A 22,695-nucleotide genomic window follows, 5' to 3' on the forward strand; every position below is an offset into this window, starting at 1 on the left:
ACACGGAGAATTCAGGATAGAAATAGGTTTGGATATAGAGAACAAAGAACCTATAGACCTAGGAGGGAAGGAGATTGGGATCAGAGATATGAAAGAAAAAATGAGAGGGATAGGGGTGAGAAAGATTGGCAATGGAGAGGAACACAGAGAATGAGGAGTAATTCTCCACTGTTGGAGACGAACAATAGATTTGGGGTGTTCAACAGAGGAGAAACCGCACGTTTTTTAGAGAGGGAGAGACAGGATTTGAGATGGAGATAAAATAGAAGACACATAGGGGTACATTTACTAACATTCGTAATTCCCGAAAATAGGTCAAAGTTCAATCACGAATGACATCGACAGTGTAAAACTGCAACTTTTTGAATTTATTACGATGGATTTACTAAGCTGTCGTATTCGGGTTTTTCTTTTCTTCCGATGTCGATGTCATTCGTTTTTTTTTACCTAATTTTACGGCAGTGATTAGCAAAACACTGCCGTTTTTTTTTACAATCAATCTCGGCCGGATCTGTGTGATCCGTGCTGGGGTTCTTTTTATTTTTTATTTTTAATTAAACAATGTAAAATCCCCAAAAAAAATGCGTGGGGTCCCCCCTCCTAAGCATAACCAGCCTCGGGCTCTTTGAGCCGATCCTGGTTGCAGAAATATGGTGAAAAAAATGACAGGGGTTCCCCCATATTTAAGCAACCAGCATCGGGCTCTGCGCCTGGTCCTGGTCCCAAAAATACGGGGGACAAAAAGAGTAGGGGTCCCCCATATTTTTAAAACCAGCACCGGGCTCCACTAGCTGGACAGATAATGCCACAGCCGGGGGTCACTTTTATACAGCGCCCTGCGGCCGTGGCATCAAAAATCCAACTAGTCACCCCTGGCCGGGGTACCCTGGGGGAGTGGGAACCCCTTCAATCAAGGGGTCCCCCCCCCCCAGCCACCCAAGGGCCAGGGGTGAAGCCCGAGGCTGTCCCCCCCCATCCAATGGGCTGCGGATGGGAGGGCTGATAGCCTTTGTTGTAAAATAAAAGATATTGTTTTTAGTAGCAGTACTACAAGTCCCAGCAAGCCTCCCCCGCATGCTGGTACTTGGAGAACCACAAGTACCAGCATGCGGCGGAAAAACGGGCCCGCTGGTACCTGTAGTACTACCACTAAAAAAATACCCAAAAAAACACAAGACACACACACCGTGAAAGTATAATTTTATTACATACATACACACATACATACATACTTACCTTATGTTCCCACGCAGGTCGGTCCTCTTCTCCAGTAGAATCCAAGGGGTACCTGTTGAAGAAATTCTACTCACCAGATCCAGTGGTCCAGGCTCCTCGGATAATCCAGGGTTAATCCACGTACTTGAATAAAACAAAAAAACGGTTGCCCGACCACGAACTGAAAGGTGACCCATGTTTGCACATGGGTCACCTTCCCACGAATGCCAGAAACCCACTTTGCCTTCTGGCTAAGTGGGTTTCTTCAGCCAATCAGGGAGTGCCACGTTGTAGCACTCTCCTGATCAGCTGTGTGCTCCTGTCTTCACTGACAGGCAGCACGCGGCAGTGTTACAATGTAGCGCCTATGCGCTACATTGTAACCAATGATGGGAACTTTCTGCTCAGCGGTGACGTCACTTTAGGTCAACCGCAGGGCACAAAGTTCCCATCATTGGTTACAATGTAGCGCATAGGCGCTACATTGTAACACTGCCGTGTGCCGCCTGTCAGTGAGGACAGGAGCACACAGCTGATCAGTAGAGTGCTACAACGTGGCACTCCCTGATTGGCTGAAGAAACCCACTTAGCCAGAAGGCAAAGTGGGTTTCTGGCATTCGTGGGAAGGTGACCCATGTGCAAACATGGGTCACCTTTCAGTTCGTGGTCGGGCAACCGTTTTTTTGTTTTATTCAAGTACGTGGATTAACCCTGGATTATCCGAGGAGCCTGGACCACTGGATCTGGTGAGTAGAATTTCTTCAACAGGTACCCCTTGGATTCTACTGGAGAAGAGGACCGACCTGCGTGGGAACATAAGGTAAGTATGTATGTATGTGTGTATGTATGTAATAAAATTATACTTTCACGGTGTGTGTGTCTTGTGTTTTTTTGGGTATTTTTTTAGTGGTAGTACTACAGGTACCAGCGGGCCCGTTTTTCCGCCGCATGCTGGTACTTGTGGTTCTCCAAGTACCAGCATGCGGGGGAGGCTTGCTGGGACTTGTAGTACTGCTACTAAAAACAATATCTTTTATTTTACAACAAAGGCTATCAGCCCTCCCATCCGCAGCCCATTGGATGGGGGGGGACAGCCTCGGGCTTCACCCCTGGCCCTTGGGTGGCTGGGGGGGGGGGACCCCTTGATTGAAGGGGTTCCCACTCCCCCAGGGTACCCCGGCCAGGGGTGACTAGTTGGATTTTTGATGCCACGGCCGCAGGGCGCTGTATAAAAGTGACCCCCGGCTGTGGCATTATCTGTCCAGCTAGTGGAGCCCGGTGCTGGTTTTAAAAATATGGGGGACCCCTACTCTTTTTGTCCCCCGTATTTTTGGGACCAGGACCAGGCGCAGAGCCCGATGCTGGTTGCTTAAATATGGGGGAACCCCTGTCATTTTTTTCACCATATTTCTGCAACCAGGCTCGGCTCAAAGAGCCCGAGGCTGGTTATGCTTAGGAGGGGGGACCCCACGCAATTTTTTTAAAAAAAATAAGCACTTTCCCACCCCTTCCCACTGATATACATGCACGGATCTCATGGATCCGTGCATGCCTATCCAATCACGAATTAAAAAAAAAGTTCTGTTTTTTTTTAGCACTTTTTTACGAGTTGTAATTTTTCACGGCAGTGTTTGTTCTTTTTTGGCTTTGCACTTCTTAGTAAATGACCGAGATTCATACTTAAACAGCCGCGTTTTGACCGATGGTGTATTCATTCGTAATTTTTTACCTGAACTTGCAAAAAATTACGAATGCCCTCATCACTGCCGTGATTAGTGTTTAGTAAATGACCGAGATTAACCGAGATGACACTTTGAAGAAAAAACGGCATCTCGGTCAAAATCGGGAGCTTAGTAAATATACCCCATAGAGGAAGAAGAGGGGGAGCCATTAAAAAGAGGAAACCTAAGAAAAAGAGGAAAGCATTTAGAAAGAAGAAACCTAAGGAAAATACAAATAAAGATGAAATAGAACAGGTGGAAAAGATTGGGATTGAAGATAAAGGAAGGGTCAAAATATTTAACATAAGTTCACATACTTTAACAAAAGACGAGAGAAATGTCCTGGAAAAAAGGCTGAAATATGCCCCAGCTACCACCATAAACAAGTTTGAGACATTTATAGACATCTCCAAATTTGAACGAAAACTTTGTATAAAGAAATTTTTCCTAAACAAAGAAAAGGATAGTGTGGAAAATGTCATAGTGCCCGAAAAGAAACCTTTTAAACCCAAATCGATTTTCTTTCCTGCACATGTAAAGGGTACCTTTATTGAAATATTTTGCGAACTTGTCAAAGGGGATCTTAGAGAAATGAAATCATCAGGGATAAGATCAAAACTGACTTTTAAGGAAAGATCTGCACTGAAGGATTTAAAAATGAAGTCAGAATTGGTTATAAAACTTGCAGATAAAGGTGGGGGGAGGTGGTAGTGATGAATAAGGACTGGTATATTAAAGAAGTAGAGGAACATGTTAATGACAGAGTCACTTATTCCAAACTTAAATCCGACCCAACTGACAAGGTCACTTCAGAATTACATCTTTTAATCAAGAAATATGAAGATCTAGGAATCCTCGAGGAAAGGGAAGTGAAATTTTTACAAATTTCAAAACCAGTAACACCAGCACTTTATTTGCTCCCCAAAGTCCATAAAAATGCGACTAACCCCCCAGGGAGACCGATAGTGTCTGGGATTGACTCCGTCACATCCAACCTATCGGAGTATATATACTTTTATCTCCAGCCACTCGTTTTGCAAAATGTTTCTCATCTTAAGGACACAAAGGATTTTTTGCTTTTCCTTTCCATGGTCCAGTGGGAGGAAGATATGATATTTGTTACTGCAGATGTTAAATCCTTATATTCTATTATTAACCATAAATCAGGATTGCAGGCCGTCACTACCTATTTAAGTAAGAGCACTTTGGAGAAGCATGTCCAGGATTTTATTAAAGAAGGTATTATGTTTATTTTATCAAATAACTATTTTACTTTTGATGGTAATTTTTATATACAAAAGGTCGGCACAGCCATGGGCACCAGGTTCGCTCCGAGTTATGCCAATATTTTCATGGGACAATGGGAGGAGGATTCCATTTGGCATAATAACGTATTCGGAGGGAGCCTGGTGTCCTGGAAACGTTTTATAGATGACGTCTTTTTTATATGGAGAGGGGATCGTGAGAGCCTGGACCTTTTCTGTACATATCTTAACACCAATGTTTTAAATATTGAGTTTACGTTTAACATTAGCAAGTTGGAGATTGATTTCCTGGACATTACGGTGTTTGTAGATAACAACCAGATACAGACGAAGACATTCACCAAAACTACTGATTCAAGGACGTATATTGAATATACTAGTTGTCATCATATTAATTGGCTCAACTCCATCCCCAATGGTCAGTTTAAACGTATAAAAAGAAATTGTACTGATGAAGCCACCTATACACAGCAAGCACTTGAATTGAAAACAAGATTCGAAAACTGTGGGTACAAAGATGGTGTTATAGAGTCAGCAGTACAAAAGGCAAATAGTGTTAATAGAGACGATCTCTTAAGTACAAAAACTGTAAGACAAACCAAGAATGATAAATTTGATTGGGCATTTATCACCAGTTATAACTCCCAGTATAGGACCCTGGAGCGGTCCATCAGAAAGAATTGGAACATTCTAAAGAAAGATCCTGTACTTGGTAGTATAATTCCGGAAAACCCTACATTTATCTATAGGAAGGCCCCAAATATAAAGAATATGTTAGTGAACAGCTATCTCCCACCAATAAAACGGGAACCGAGGATTGTCACTAAAGGCTTCCACAGATGTGGAATGTGTTTGGGGTGTAGAGAGATTAGAAGCGATGGTACAAAGAAACTTGAGAAAATTCAGATAAATGGGAAGAATTTGGTCGTTAATGAATTTATGACATGCAATACAAGTAATGTGATATACTGTATTGAATGTACATGTCATTTGTTTTATATAGGACGCACCTCTAGAGCCCTTAAGGTTAGACTTGGCGAGCACTGCAGAAATATAAAGAAAGGGCTTGAGACACATGCCCTGTCGTCTCATTTTAAGAAATGTCTCAATTGTTCCACAAGGAACATTGTGAGATTTGCTGGGTTGAAATTGGTCAAATGTAATCTCCGTCAGCGAGACACTGCCTCTCTTTTGGCCAAAAAAGAAATGCAGCTTATTTATGAGTGCAATACGTTATATCCTCACGTTCTGAATAACGATTTTGAACTTAAATGGTTTTTATGATAACTGTGTATTTTACCATTTAAGATTGGATAACTTGTACCTTTTACGCAGTTTTATGTTCAGTTTTAATGATTTTAAATATGCTTTAATATTCATATATTTCTTTCTCTTTGCATTTGCACTTTGGATACTATACTGTGGTTCAAATAAGGACGTTTGTAAGAAGGGGATTTTAACAGAGAGCGGTCTGTTTACATCCTCTGCCGTGCACTTCCGCCGGACGCTGTACGGAAGGGAAGTGCCGGGAACAGTTCTGGACAACTGGGACACTGCTAACTTCCGGCGATGGACGCGCTATGGATGACGAACTTCCGGAAGGTGATGGACACACTTCCGGGAGAAGACGCACCGCTGGGTGTAGCAGGTGGCGCCTAGAAAGACGCATTTCCGGGGATGGATGCACTTCCGGGAGTAGATGCGCCGCCGGGTGTATCGGGCGGCGCTTACAGTGACGCATTTCCGGCAATAGGACATGAGACGTTTTCTGATTGGACATATTTGGTTTAAAAGGGAAGGGAAGTTCATACTGCAACACACTGCCTTGAAAAAGACCCTGATTACAGGGGTTGAAACGCGTTGGTTACACGGTGTTGCGGACCCATGGTTCTGGAAGTATCCTGAGAGCGCTGAACGGTACCTTTACCCCATCCGAAGTATTGCCTACCCGGGTGGACTCTCTTTGGGTGTTTAACAATGCTTGTTTGAGAACTGTTTACTCACCGGTTCTCCACAGCTATTGGTAATTGTTCAAGTTCTCTGGGTGAAAATGAAAATGTAACAAAAATACAATGGCGCTAAATCTGAACCATAAAAAGCAAATAGATAATCACCCTTATGATAATCCTCAACGTGGATCAGTTCCTAAATAAGGGGAGACAATCCATACGACGTTTGATTACTTCTTATAATTCTAATCGATAATGAAATCTGATAAAACAAGAAGAAACTGTGCCCACTCAGCATCAAAACTCAGTTTGAAGCAAGGTGTACAGAAGACAAATGATCGTGCAATACCGCAAATATAAGGAGTATTATTTTATTAATAGATCATTACACTCACAATAACGAAGTGTTTAAAAGCATATCATCAATCCATCCTCAGGTAATTTCCCAGATCCGGATAGCCAATTTATGAATGTTTCCCTGGTTTTCACAAAAACCTGATAAAACAAAAACCTGTGTCCACTGCTTTAAAGCAATATGTAGTGGATACACAGAAAGAAGGTAATAGTGCAATACCTTTTATATAAAAGGATTTTTTATTTACAACACCGCACTCACAATGTAAAAGACGAATAAAAGCATGTAATACATTACTCCACACAGAGTCCTCTCTGGTCTGAAGGGGGAATCTCTGGGGCTCCCACGATAGAAAAAGGGATTTGACACAGCCCGGGTAAAGATGTCAGCCACCGGAGATCTCCACAGCAAAACCGTCCTGGACTCACGAACCACACAGTGCTTTAACGCGTTTCGGATCCTCCTCGATCCTTCATCAGAAGCATGCCCCAGAGATTGCGCAACTACTTATATGTTCTGTCTATACTGATTTATTGCCAAGTTCTCTGGGGGCACCGGAATGGAACCATAGGGGGATTTGTTTTATTGTATTTTTATTGTATGTTCATGTGTGATCTGTATTCATGTATTAAACTGACAATACTATACATGAGAATCTATTCTCTTTGCATATACCGAGCTGATAATGCCTGAGCTCTAAAGGGAAGAGGAAATTGATCCACACATAAGGAACGTAAATGCATTTTAATTTTTTCACTATTTCAGTGATGGTTGCACAGTTTTGAGGTGGCGCCTTGTTAAGTGGGTTCAAAAACACAAACTGTCCAGTTTAGCAAGTCCGCCCGCGGCCCACAGCACTCCCCCTCCCAGCACAGCAGGTACTGTTCAGGCATTTCGGGCACTGTGGGGGCATTTATGTATCGGGCACTGTGGGGGCATTTATGTGTCGGGGCACTGTGGGGGAATTTATGTATCGGGAACTGTGGGGGAATTTATGTATCTGGCACTGTGGGGGCATTTATGTATCTGGCACTGTGGGGGCATTTATGTATCTGGCACTGTGGAGGCATTTCGGGCACTGTGGGGGCATTTATGTATCAGGCACTGTGGGCGAATTTATGTATCTGGCACTGTGGGGCATTTATGTATCTGGCACTGTGTGGGCATTTCGGGCACTGTGGGGGCATTTATGTATCTGTCACTGTGGGGGCATTTATGTATCGGGCACTGTGGGGGCATTTATGTATCTGGCACTGTGGGGCATTTATGTATCTGGCACTGTGGGGGCATTTATGTATCTGGCACTGTGGGGGCATTTATGCATCTGGCACTGTGGGGGCATTTATGTATCTGGCACTGTGTGGGCATTTCGGCACTGTGGGGGCATTTATGTATCTAGCACTGTGGGGGCATTTATGTATCTGGCACTGTAGGGTCATTCATGTATCTGCCACTGTGGTGGCAATTATGCATCCGGCACTATGGGGGCATATCTGGCACTGTGTGGGCATTTATGTATCTGGCACTGTGGGGGCATATCTGGCACTTTGGGGGCATTTATGTATCTGGCACTGTAGCGACATTTGTTTCTGGCACTGTGGGGGCATTTGTATCTGGCACTGTGGGGGCATTTATGTATCTGGCACTGCTGGGGGGCATGTCATGTCTATCTGGCACTGCTGGGGGGCATGTCATGTTTATTTGGCACTGCTGGGGGGCATGTCATGTCTATCTGGCACTGCTGGGGGGCAAGTCATGTCTATCTGGCACTGCTGAGGGGCATGTCATGTCTATCTGGCACTGCTGGGAGGCATATCATGTGTAGTTGGCACTGCTGGGGAACACATCATGTGTAACTGGCACTGCTGGGGAGCATGTCATGTGTAGCTGGCACTGCTGGGGGGCATGTCATGACTAGCTGGCACTGCTGGGGGGCATGTTATGTCTAGCTGGCACTGCTGGGGGGGCATGTCATGTCTGGGGGGGGAATTTCAGGTCTAGCTGGCACTGCTGTGGGGCATATCATGTGTAGCTGTCACTGCTGGGGGGGGGACTATCATGTGTTGTTGGCACTGCTGGGGGGCATATCATGTGTAGCTGGCACTGCTGGGGGGCATATCATGTGTAGCTGGCACTGCTGGGGGGCATATCATGTATAGCTGGCACTGCTGGGGGGGTATATCATGTGTAGCTGGCACTGCTGGGGGCATATCATGTGTAGCTGGCACTGCTGGGGGGCATATCATGTCTATCTGGAACTTCTGGGGGGCATATCATGTCTCTCTGGCACTACTGGGGGGCATGTTATGTGTATCTGGCACTGCTGGGGGGCATGTTATGTGTATCTGGCACTGCTGGGGGGCATGTCATGTGTATCTGGCACTGCTGGGGGGTATGTCATGTGTATCTAGCACTGCTTGGGGGCATATCGTGTATCTGGCACTGCTGGGGGCATATCATGTCTATCTGGCACTACTGGGAGGCATATCATGTCTAGTTTGCACTGCTGGGGGGCATGTTATGTCTAGCTGGCACTGCTGGGGGGCATGTTATGTCTAGCTGGCACTGCTGGGGGGCATGTCATGTGTATCTGGCACTGCTGGGGTCATATCATGTCTATCTGGCACTGCTGGGGGCATATCATGTCTAGCTAGCACTGCTGGGGGGCATATCGTGTAGCTGGCACTGCTGGAGGGTATGTTATGTGTAGCTGGCACTGCTGGGGGGCATGTCGTGTAGCTAGCACTGCTGGGGGGCATGTCATGTGTAGCTGGCATGGCTGTGGGGCATGTCATGTGTAGCTGGCACTGCTGGGGGGCATATCATGTGTAGCTGGCACAGCTGGTGGGGCATGTCGTGTAGCTGGCACTGCTGGGGGGCATATCATGTCTATCTGGCACTGCTGGGGGCATGTCATGTGTATCTAGCACTGCTGGGGTGCATGTCATGTCTGTCTTGCAACCCACTATTGTAGACATTATGTGTAGCTGGCACTATACCGGAAACATTGTGTGTAAGGAACACTACTGTGGTTGTTATGTGTAAGACTGCTGATTGTGTGCGTAGGGGGTGTGTGAAAACCTATTTATTTATAGTTTGATAATATGAAATTGAGAGGTCACGTCCAGTTTTCCAGGAGCGCATGGGGGGGGGGGGGGGGGGGTGCTAGTAGGCCTGGAGCCAGCCCTGCAATACAATGTAATGTGCACAGCACCAGAGGTGCCGATTTATGTTTTTGCTGGTGGGTGCTGAGCCTGTGACGCCCCACTGATGGCCGCCGCGGACAATCACCTTGTATGGTGAAGGGTCTCACTTGCGCACTATGGCCAGTGCATGTGCGCAGACCCCCTGGATAGGCCTGAATAGACCCCATAGTACTCCCCAAACACATTATATATTACACAGTGCCCTCCAAACACATACAGTATTTACTGTTCTTCATTTCTTATGGTCAGTGTGAGGCTGAGGTGCTATATTAACTCACCTTAGAATGCAGTCGGACATGGACCCTCTCTGCAGCCTCTGCTTCTGAGGTGCATACATATGTGTTGTTTGGGAGGGGACTAGAGAAGCTCTCTTAACGCGATGTCAGCTCCTCTGCAGGCGGGACTCTCTCTGTTAGGTACCCTCGCTGGCTCACTCCGCTTGCCACCAGGTTTCTAAAGCGTATAGGTGATGACATGGATAGTGAAATTGCATATCCACTGACCTTGCTCCTCCCCCTGCTGTCGCAGGTCACATTGTTGTGATGTCAGAGGTCCGTGGATCTAGCATCTACTGTACCACAGGGTCACACAGGAGACCATCATTCGAGTGACTGTGACAGGTGATACAGCCCCCTGCGGGACCCACGCACAGCCTGAGACACATATTCACAGTGAACCTTCCCTCTCCCCCCACCCCTTCCATCTCCTGGCACAGTTTGCTCTATCCCATTACCTCAGCTGCTGGTGTTCTGACTATGAGACACTAGTATGCAGGAGAGAGTCTTCAAGTGTGCTGCAGCCACTGTCTGTGACCCGGTATTTTGAAACACAAGCAGGAGCCGAAGGCTGAGGAGGGGTGGAGCTTCGGATGGAAAGTGGGTGGAGGGGCGGAGCCTCTGCCCAACCACTGCATGCTGGTAGATTACAGCAGCGGTGGGCCACTTTCTGTCAACGCTGGCCGGAACATGAGTCCAGCACTCAGGCCCGGCGCTAGCCACTCAGCAAAGGGATTCAGTGCAGGGAGGCGCCAGGAAGGAGAGGCGTTCTCCCTGCTCTGCATCCCTGTGCTGAGCTGCTGCTACTATCCCTGCTGCTGCTGCTGGCTGCTGTCACATATGCAGCGGCTCCGTCAGCACAAAACCTCTTCTCCCCCTCGGCTCCGGCAGCACAAAGCCTCCTCTCCCCCTCCACTGTGTCACATTCAGTGGCCGGGCGGGAGCCAAAGGAGGCGGAGATAGATGGGAATAAGGGGCGGAGCTAGACAGGACCATTCTGCAGCAGGAGGATGAGCTGCTACAGCTTCGGCCAGCCAGACTTCATTAGGTAAGTGTCTGAAAAGAGAGTGTGTGTGTGTGTGTGTGTGTGTGTGTGTGTGTGTGTGTGTGTGTGTGTGTGTGTGTGTGTATATACAGTGTCTGTGTATACTGTATATATGTGTGACTGTGTATGTGTGTAATGTATGTACAGTATGTGTGTGGTTGTATATACATATATATATACATGTGTATATTTGTGTGTATGTGTGACTGCGGCATAATGTGTGTAAGCGTCACTGGTACAGGGGGCGTTACGTATGTAAGCGACACTGGTACAGAGGGCGTTACCTGTGTAATCGACACTGGTACAGGGGATGTTACGTGTGTAAGCATCACTGGTACAGGGGGGAGTTATGTGTGTAAACATCATTGGTACATGGGGCGGTACATGTCTAAGCGACACTGGTACAGGGGCCGTTACGTGTCTAAGCGGCACTGATACAGGGCGTTACGTGTCTAAGCGGCACTGGTACATAGGGCGTTACGTGTATAAGCAACACTGGTACAAAGGGCATTACGTGTGTTAGCGTCACTACTACAGGGGGCGTTACGTGTGTAAACGTCACTGGTACAGGGGTTGTTACTTGTGTAAGCATCACTGGTACAGGGGGGCGTTACATGTGTAAGCGTCACTTGTTCAGGGGGCGTTACATGTGTAAGTGTCTTTACTACAGGTGGTATTATGTGCGCTGTCCCTTTGTAAAGTATGCGACGGTGCAAATTTATAGCTTGCAGGGGGGCGCCGAACACCCTAGCACCGGCCCTGCTAGCACTGCATTTAGGTGCAGTTCTGCAGGTGGCTGGCTTATCCTGCCACGGCTGTCGCACTGCCCCTTGTTCCTTCCTGATCTCTCCCTACGTCGGCGCAGTGTCGCTGGGGGGAAGATCCCCAAGTCAACTCCGTTTTCTTGGTGACGTCATGAGGCGGCGGGATCCTGCGGGTGTAATGTGAGCAAGGGGGAGGAGACTCCTATGGTCCCAGGACCGGCTGTGGGTGCTCATCATTTTTGGCGTCTATGCACAGCACTGTTTATTTAGAAGACATCTGAATGGGTGTGGTATGACAGTGTCTACAAGGACATGAGAGTGAAGACATGGTCATAATGTCGACATTTATCATTTACAAGCTGCAGCTGTGTCTTCCAGGTACCAGCGGTCATGTGATCATCACTTCCGTGCCTGACTTCCGATCCTCCAGCATTCCAGTGAGATTTTCATCCTTAGTCCTAATCTCTATTCCTAACTCCCCCCCCCCCCCCCCCCCACACACACACACACACACACACACACATATCCTATCCCAATGTTGACAATCTGACAGAAGACAATTCGCTACATTGCCAGTCAATATTTTAACAATGTTGACATCATAACTGTCTGCGTTGTGGTGTCAATATTTGACTACATCCCACATGACTAGGTCCCTAATTCAGATTATCCACAATTTGACGCACTATTGCCCGTCTGTGGAACTGAGCAAGTCTGCCCACTCTCAGTTCCAACCGTGCATCCATTAGCCATGTACTGCCAACGGCCTTTCGCTGAGACCCAGTTATTGTCTGCTGCTCCACTCTGAGTTCACTGTTAAGGTGGGTACACACTAATAGATATATCTGCAGATCAATTGATCTGCAGATATATCTATGGCCGGCATACACACTGCCCGATTCGTCGGGGACTGACGTCATGAACTGGGCGGGCGTGTACACACGCCCGCCCAGTTCAGCTGTCAATCACCGCCGGCCGCCGCAGCATGTTTACGGGCGGTCGGCCGACCGCCCCGTACACACACAGCGACGCGCCAATATATCGGTAGATATATTGGCCGTCGGCTGTGCTGCGCAGCCGACGCGATACGTCTGTGAACGACGGAGTTCACAGACGTATCGGCCTTACACACTGGCCGACGGACCCGCGATATATCGGCCGTTCAAGAGAGCGGCCGATATATCGACCAGTGTGTACGGGCCTTAACAGCTGCCGCCCCCTAAAAATCCACCAGTGCATAGCGGTTTTGCTAATACTTTCACTGCTGCTGCGAGTGCCGACAATCATTCCACATTCAAAGTTCATCAGATCGCGCCATTTACCAAAGTAATAGACTTCATTAGTATCTGCATACCTTCTTCTTTCTCACTTCTTATATGGATTCTGAAATCCCACGTCAGCATTATCTGCACAATAGCTACTTTGCATATAATTGCTTGGTGGTCAAACTAATTTGTACTCTGTTTGACTATTTTTATTTACAGATCGCTCATCTTGACACTAACTTTTTGGGGATATTTATCTATGGAAAAAAGATCTTGCATTTTTAATGAAATACTTAAACATTCAGGGAGAGATGTACTAAGTAGTAAAAAGAGTGGAGAAGATAGCCAGTAAAGAAGTTGCCCATGGCAACCAAACAGCATTGAAGTAACATTTATAATTTGCATACTATAAAAGTATACAGTGACGCTGATTGGTTGCCATGGGCAACTTATCCACTGGCTCACTCCTCCACTCTTTTCACTGCTTACTACATCTCCCCCTAAGTATAATAAATTATCACAATGTAGTCCTTGTAGTTTGCTAATGTCAGTAAGGATGCCTGTCTTTGCACCAATCACTTGGGTTTTTTCTACTTTTGTCCTTCCCACCATGTCTTGGGGTTCGTCCTGGTCGGTCATACTTGTCTAAATCTTCCGGAATGGCCAGGAAGCTCCCAAAAATTGGGTGACACTCCTGGATAGTGGGCAAGTCTCCCAGAGCCAGCCTCCACCAGCCGCACCCCCCTGCAGCTGTCTGTGAAAGGCGGTCCGGGGATGAGGCTGATGACACGATTCGTGCTGTTGTACACTGTGGAGCACGGCTATGATGATGCAAAAATACAGCCACACCCCCACCCACTGCCATGTCACACACCCTCCCTGCCCCTATGACAAGCCATACCTCCATCACTCACCACTGTGTCAACCTGGCTGCAACTATGCGTGTGGTGTTTATGCAAAGAATATGCTAGTTGGTATTACATTTGTATATTGCAAAATATATTAAGTTACTGTATGTATTGCAATAAAAACTTTAGCTTGCCAAGGAAGTAAATTTGACATTCTTTTTTTCGATGGCTTTGATAACCCTGTGTGGTCATGTAACTGTTTTTATATTTCCATCTTCAGTTAAACTAATTTATTAGTAACAGGTTTATTTTGGAAGTTTATTAATTAAAATTCCCGTTATCCAGTTATTCTCCTAGAATTCAGAATAATGCAGTTCTAACAGTATTTGCAAGAACTGGTTTAAAGCCAATAGTGATTTGTAAAGGGCTGTTATTATATGTCAGGATTCCGGAAACAAGCGTTTAGTTCAACAGTGCTTTCTATGGTCCAAAAATAGAAACACCAGGCACAGCAACATAGGAACAGGATTGTGTATGAGGAAGGATGGGAGTAAAGGGGTTATAAAGAATATAACATTGTTTGCTCTGCAGACAGTAGCACAGATTGAGCTAACATATTAAACGTTTTATGGGCCTGCTAAGTGTGAGAAACAGGGAGGGGCAATACCACACATCTGCAGGTGGGATGTGGTCAATTTACCTACAATCAAAATCCCGACATGGTCAAAATCCCGATATTTAAAATACAGACAGACAAAGTCAAAATACCGACATTTAAAATGTCAACAGGTCAAAAAGTCGACACAAGTTTTTCATTGAAACAGACTTGTTCATACTTTACCATCTCAGTGGACCTGGAGGGGGAATATAATAGTGTGCTGAGCGCAGCGAGCCATGCGAGGGGACGCGGTACACTTATATGGAATCATGTCGACCTACACACACAAAATGAAAAACTTGTGTCGACTTTACCTGTTGACATTTTAAATGTCAGTATTTTGACCTTGTCGGAATGTTGACTGTTGGTTAATTGTCTGTATTTTGAACGTCGGTATTTTGATTGTACAGTAGGTATTTCATACTAAACCTGTCTGCAGTAGAGATCTCCTCTTTCACATAATTCTATACTGGGAGAAGTTATATTTACTGTACCTGAGACACCAGGGCTATCCCATGTGAAGTTTTTGTAAATCCAATGAAAAATTGAATAAAAATACAACAAAAAAAAACACCTGCCACCCTAAAGCACTAATTAAGTATGGATCGCTATTTAGAGAAAATCTCAAATCGAGCGATTACCAACCAAATGACTGCGCATGCGTAGCGTTCGCATTGCGCATGCATGGGGTGTAATAGCGACAGAAAATGTTTACAGATTGTAAATTGCAATGTAGCCGCTGTTTGACTGACAGGTAGCTGGCTTTTCTGGGAGGAAACCTGCCATTTTCTGGGTATGTCAGAAAAAACTCAGGCGTCCCAGGCATTTTTGGGGAGGGTCACTGACATCAGCGCAGACTACTTGCAGGCCATCTCAGTCGCAGATTAGTGGCAGTCTCAGATCTGCTTACATTTGCCCAGATGGCAATTTATTTTCGATGTTCCGGAAATTGCATATGCATCTGCGAATGGATAACAATCTGCGATGCATTCGCAAACTGCACTGGGCGTTTTTTCTTCCTGTTGGGGCAGTGCCTTTCTACTCGCAGACAACTGAAATTTCTCTGAATAGCGATCCATGCTGATTTAGGCCCTAATTACAGTATTAAATCAACTAACTACTGCATACTTGCATACTCTCCCAGAACCTGCAGGAGACAACCAATTTTTCAGGTAGTCCACCACAGCCCTAGAAGAGTGGGCATCCCTCCCACATCCCTAGTGAAGTGGGCAGAATGGGGAGATTAATAGTGGGAAACCCAGGGTCCTCAAGGGAGTGGGGCCTAGTGATACATTTCCATGAAAACCACCCATTTAGCCTCACCCATATGCAAATATGCATCAATCATGACAAAAACTAGCCTGGGGGTGGGGCCCCATCGCCACCCACCTACATCTCCTCTCTGGGCTTCTTCTAGAGGGGAAAAAGATATGGTAGGCAAGTATGAATGCCTGTATGGTCTCTAAATTTAATGCTTGCCCTTTATTTATGAGGCAGTAGCCACAATGTACTGGTTTTTAACCACTTAGCTAACAATTTCCCCACCCCCCAAAAAAACGCTCCAAAATTGTCGGGTTTTTTTATGAGTGAATTAAGTGAAGAACAAGAATTTTACCCTATCCAAAATGATTTTAGTTACAAAAAAAAATTTGAAAGCCGGGACAGCCTCCAGGTATACAGGGGAAGAAGGGGTCCTGCTGTGCTGATTGATCAGCAGTGATCGGAGGCATAGCAATAAGTAGGGGAGACTGCAGGAGCGGAGGGAAGTTTCCCTTCCCTGCCACTGATAACACGGTTTATCTGACTGGTTGCATCCTGTGCGACCAGGTCAGATAAAGCACTTGCAGGCATGGTCGCATCTGATGCGACCATGCCAGGCAAGTGGTTAAATGCATATTTCAGTGGTCCCCAAACTGGGTGTCGTGGCACATTGGGGTGCTACAGGGCAATTGCAGGTGTGTCACGGGTTGGTGGGTCCAGGACCAAATAAAATAATTTATGGTCTATTTGATAGGTAAAACAGTAAGTGAATCCTAGGAGGACAGTTCAGCACAATTTACTTTATTTCATATTTTTTGCTGAATTTCTCAATAAGAAACTTTTGGCTTAGGGGTGCCGTGAATAAAATGCTGATACTTTATGGTGTCAAATTATTAACAGTTGCAATGGTAGAACTCCTTTTACTAAGGGTATCCGGTCTTTAGGTCGACAGCAAAAAATGTAAACGTCAATAGGTCACTAATGGTCAAAAGGCCAAATTGACAATGGTCGACACATCATATGGTTGACGAGGAGTTTTGTATTTTTTTCCAACCTTTTCATACTTTACCATCCACGTGGACTACAATTGGAAATAGTAACCTGTGCCAAGCCATAAACAATGTGCTGCTTTTCTCTACCTAACTACCGTCTCCTCGCATCCTCCTCCTCCTCTACGGGCATTACTTCACATAAGTAATAACACAGGCGGAATAATATAGGAATTCACATTTATTGATTTAGAAATCTCTAACACTTGCTAGACATGCTCTTTAAAATACATTGGTCACATTTCCAAAAAGGTAGTGGAGTTACAAATACATAAGAGTTGCAGCCGGAATTGTGCTCTACTACATAAAAACAAAAAGAAACAAAGAGAAATTAGAGAGCAAGGGACTAGAGTGGACTGCAATAGGCGCTAACTGCAATAGGTACATTCCAGCAATGATACATTCCTGCTTTACTTTATTTACACAAATACACAGCTTTATCACAAATTATTATTATTCATTTGGAAAAGGCAGCTGCCAAAACTACAGGAAAACGAATGGTTTATAGGAAATGTTGTGCCTTCCTGTTATTTGGATAAAGATAACTTTACAGGACTCATAGTGAATCCATAGCATTGTGTCATAAGTACTATACAGAGTAGATAAGCCACTCACATTGGGCACTCTTAAGAAAACTTAGGGGAATTCCGTCAACAAATCCCTCCTGCTTCACAAGAGCTGCAACTGCTATCCCAAGTAAAAAGAAAGAAAGAAAAAAAGAGGTAGTTTCCTGGGTTAAATGAGGTTTGCTTCCGATATGTACAGATATCTATAGATTCTTACGCATGAGGTAGTTTGCACTGTGTTCAGCATTCTGAACTTCAGTTATATTTAGGAAAACTCCATTCACATCAGGAATGATTCTCCTTTCACTTATACAGTAATATCAAGAAAAATAAAGCAAACATGCAACTTGATCCTGAAAGATGTATGCACAATATTTAGGAGGAGATTTTTCCAACCTAAAGAGAAGTTACCAATGGTAACTAATAAGATTCTAACTATCATTTTATAGAATATACTCGATAAATGACAGCTAGAATCTGGTTGGTTACTACGGCCAACAGCTAAAATTGTCCACTTTATATGGTTTGATATATCTTCCAATATATGTTCTGAATTTCCTTTTTTTTTTCATAATAATTCCCTCTCCAAGATTATAACTGCATAGTCGTGATATTGATGCATAGTCGTGATATTGATGCATAGTCAGGATACTGATGTGAAACAAAAATAAAGATTTTACAGTGCTGGTCAAAAACACCAATAAGAAGCATAACAAAATATGTACAGCCAATCTCCATATAATCACTGTAGTAAATATTTAATTTAATTTAAATGTATACTGCTTATTGATGTTTTTGTCCAGCACTATAAAAATATATATTCTTTTTAAAGGCATTGCCAAACACCCCCTATTTATTTTTACAAACAGCCGGTCAAATAGTATTTAACTCATTTATAAGTGCCAAGATCATTCTATACGTGTGGTGATTTCCATACGTCTATAAAATTACTGTATTGTATACTCATGACACAAGACACATTCATAACATTGTGCTCCGATTAAAAGATGGTTCCGAGTGATTGGGATCGTGTTTCCAAAATGTGGTGTAACCCACAGTGGCACAAATTCTCCACTCTCTAGTTGGCCAACTAGCGACAGTGCAAATAAACCTTCACCTTGAAACATCTGTTTTCATTTTCTAAAATTACATCTATAGTTCAAGTGGTGGCAATGAGATACTGTATAGCATTTTTAGAAATGTAAAATCCAGATTCTGCATATTTGATACCAATGGCCAATGTAGTCTTCACTGGAAGCCATCATATTGCATAACATTTCGGGTTCGATTCACTCAGTTTCTACAAAATATAGAATTGTACACATCAGGTCCACTAGAAGTTAAGCACAATAAATCTCTATCCAATAACATCTTGCCATATTCAAACAAGCAATGGTGCTGTTGACAGAAATAGATAGTTTTGGGGGTCAAAGCATCAATAACATCAAATGTTTTCCTAAAGCAGGATGGGAAGAGGAGTGCATTTTGGGTTATTGGAGCCCTTGGGAGGACTCCCCAGATCAGCAGGTTGCCACCCCAAATTTAAGTAGGACTCTATGGGGTTGATGTATCAAGCAGTGTAAATAGTGGAGAAGGGGATGAGTGGAGAAGTTGCCCATAGCAACAAATCAGCTTACAGGTAACATTTATCAAGTACATTCTATGAAGTGCTAGGTACAAGCTGATTGGTTGCTCTCTGCAACTTCTCCACTGGTCCAATTCTTCACTCTTTTCACAGCTTAATACATCAACACCTATATTTTATAATATTTCTGTGGCCTCCATCAGAATCGGGATGCTGTCAAGTGACTGGCACTTGGCATCACTATGATGCCGCTGGAATCACGAGCGCTGAAAATGCCGTCCGACAGGGTCTTTTCCACGACATCCATAGAGCAGGAATAGTACCTGTGGTGAGCGTAGCGAGTCTGCATGGGGCTTTGTTGTGCTCAGACCCCCCCTACCCCCGGCGGTATTCTGCTGCCGGGATCCCAGGGTCGGTATGTTGCCCGCCGGGATCCCGGCAGCTGGCAACGTGTTCCCAATCTCCAGAAACATACACAAATAAGCTTTAGGTGGAGTTATCCATTAACTCATCCTAGGGAGGATACAAAACAGCCAGCATCCAATATTCATGTTGTAGGAGGACTCAGCAGCCAAGTGGAAGGAGAGTGTGGGAAACCTATGTTTTCTGCATCCCTTCCAGTAACCAGAGGCATACATGTTACAGACAGAACAGAGTTGCATTATTACTTTGCTTTTCAGTGTAGATAATTTATAAATTTTCATTGTCATATGTCTTCTCTGCATACTTCATCCCAATCTATCACACTTCATTAAGTGAGAGAAGCTAAATTGTAGAGTACTGACACATGCCCTTGGAAAGGGGCAGTGAATACTATTGGGCACTACGGATGGTGTAATGGTTAGCATTACTGCCTCACAGCACTGAGGTCATGGGTTCAATTCCCACCATGGCCCTAACTGTGTGGAGTTTGTATATTCTCCCCGTACTTGCGTGGGTTTCCTCCGGGTGCTCCGGTTTCCTCCCACAATCCAAAAATATACTGGTAGGTTAATTGGCTCCCAACAAAATTAACCCTAGCATGAATGTGTCTGTGTGTACATGTGATAGGGAATATAGATTGTAAGCTCCACTGGGGCAGGGACTGATGTGAATGGCCAATTCTCTGTAAAGCGCTGCGGAATATGTGTGTGCTATATAAATAACTGGTAATAAATAAATAAATAAATATTGAGGTATATATATTGTGGTTACAGCTCTCATAGCACAAATGTGGTTTTAGAAAAATCTTTCCCCTGCAGCAGTAGCACAATATATTAGTCATAATTACAACAATACAGAGAGAATCCTGGCACAAAGTGTGTGTTAAATGGTTTCTGATGAGGTTAGCGACAGACTCGGCCGATAAGCATACCCGTATTACCATAACCATTACAAAAGCAAGAGAAGAGGCTATTCGGCTAGTGTAGTCACAAATGGGGGGGGGGGGAGGAGGGATCTTTATATTGATGTGCATATCAGGAGCTCTGAGGACAAAATTGTGCAGCAGCTGGAATCCAGCTAGGGGGTCCTCAAAGCTGAATACTGACTTGGTAGGACATACAAATACAGCAGGTGAATGGTACAGTATGATGCAAATATAGTGAACCCCAGAAAGGTTCATTTGCCCTCCTTTATAATCAAACCTGCTGACTCAAATTGATTTCAGAAGGGAGTGATGGAACCCTGCTCTAGCAGGAGTTTTGTCACATGCAGAGTACAGTCCCTAGTAATGGGGGAAAGTAGACTTTAACAAAACGGTGACGTTATTCTTTGCCTTGAACAGAATTGCCAGATATGCCAGCAATTTGCATAGACAGGGAGAAATATCTTAACAAAAATCCTTTACAGTTGCGACTATATGGTCTTGTCCTATAAACTGTGGGACTATGGAGACAGCACTGTAAGGATAAATACCTTGAATCAAGCATGCTAGACACGGTCTCACTGTCTTTATTCTGCAGGGTATCAACGCACAAAGGGTTAACATTACACCATGTAAGGAAAATGAATACTACCGGAAGAGTCAATACTGCATCTGGGATTTCTTCAAGATGCACCGTTGTCCCGACTGGACTGATCACGAAAAACCCAAACCAAGAAACTTTCTAACAGCTTGATGGAGGAGTCATCAATACTTTCTAGAGCTGTAATTCAACTCTTTACCATCACAACACTTGGAAGGAGTGAACCAGACAAGATTTTTTAGTATGGCAAAAAGGAGAATCTGGAAAGCCCCCCCCCCAAAAAAAAAAAAAAAACAACAACTCGGTAGAAAACCATAAGAAAATCTTGAACTATAAAAACAACACAACACCCTCCCTTCCCCACCACAACTCAATCATCACAAAGAAATGTAAAAAAAAAAAAAAAAAACACATTTAAAAATAACACACACATATAAAAAGTAAAGTTCATGTAAAAATAAAATAAAAAGGCTCTATCACTGAAGGACATTTAAAACGATGATACATGTAGTTTATCTGCATGTATGGAGCTGAAGGTGTTCTACCGATCTCAAGCAAGCGAACACTTACTTGTACTGTCAATCCAGCATAGATACTGAACATTGCCTGCAATACAGGTTGAGTCTCCCTTATCCAAAATGCCTGGGACCAGAGGTATTTTGGATATCGGATTTTTCCGTATTTTGGAATAATTGCATACCATAATGAGATATCATGGTGATGGGACCTAAGTTTAAGTACAGAATGCATTTATGTATCATATACACCTTGTACACACAGCCTGAAGGTCATTTTAGCCAATAATTTTTATAACTTTGTGCATTAAACAAAGTGTGTCTACATTCACACAATTCATTTATGTTTCATATACACCTTATACACACAGCTTGAAGGTCATTTAATACAATATTTTTAATAACTGTGTGTATTAAACAAAGTTTGTGTACATTGAGCCATCAGAAAACAAAGGTTTCATTATTTCACTCTCACTCAAAAAAGTCCGTATTTCGGAATATTCCGTATTTCGGAATATTTGGATATGGGATACTCAACCTGTATATCGCTATCAGTATTGCAGATGTTCACAATCCATACACTGCTGTAAAACACTGTATATTCCTACAGGTAATGTATAAAGACACCTTCTTAGTATTCTTCATGTGCAATTTTGTGAATGTATCATATGAAGCTAATATTTATACTACAAAAGTGTGATCACCACATGGATTTGGCCTTGAACATAGAAGAGCTTACACGTCAAATTCGGGCTGGCATAAAACAGGCCGGCTAGTATGACAGTGGCAGTCGACTAGATAAGAATAGCCAGCACTCCCTTTAATGTAGCGAGAAACGTCTTTTGTCTGCAGTCAGCGCTAACTAATGTGTCCTTCAGAGTGGAATCAGAAAAGGAAATTGACCTAATATCTCTACATCTATGTAACTACGTTGCCATAATACCTGAGTTTTCCAACAAACATTCTCTTTTACCCTGTTTAAAGTCACAAGTCCCAGGACTTGTATAGAAGAGGTGGTGTACTCGACTAGAGAAAATACTCTGACCTGGCTGCACAGAATTCACATAACAAAATATAATAAACCTTTCATTTATAGCCTCCAGGAGGCCCTAATGTTAGTGAGGCCAATAGAGAGGTCTTAGAAAATGAAATGATACTACTGCAAAGCCATACATTAAAAATAACTTTCTAACTGAAATATATATATA

This window comes from Pseudophryne corroboree, chromosome 8, assembly GCF_028390025.1.
Source record: "Pseudophryne corroboree isolate aPseCor3 chromosome 8, aPseCor3.hap2, whole genome shotgun sequence".
Classification (NCBI taxonomy): Eukaryota; Metazoa; Chordata; class Amphibia; order Anura; family Myobatrachidae; genus Pseudophryne; species Pseudophryne corroboree.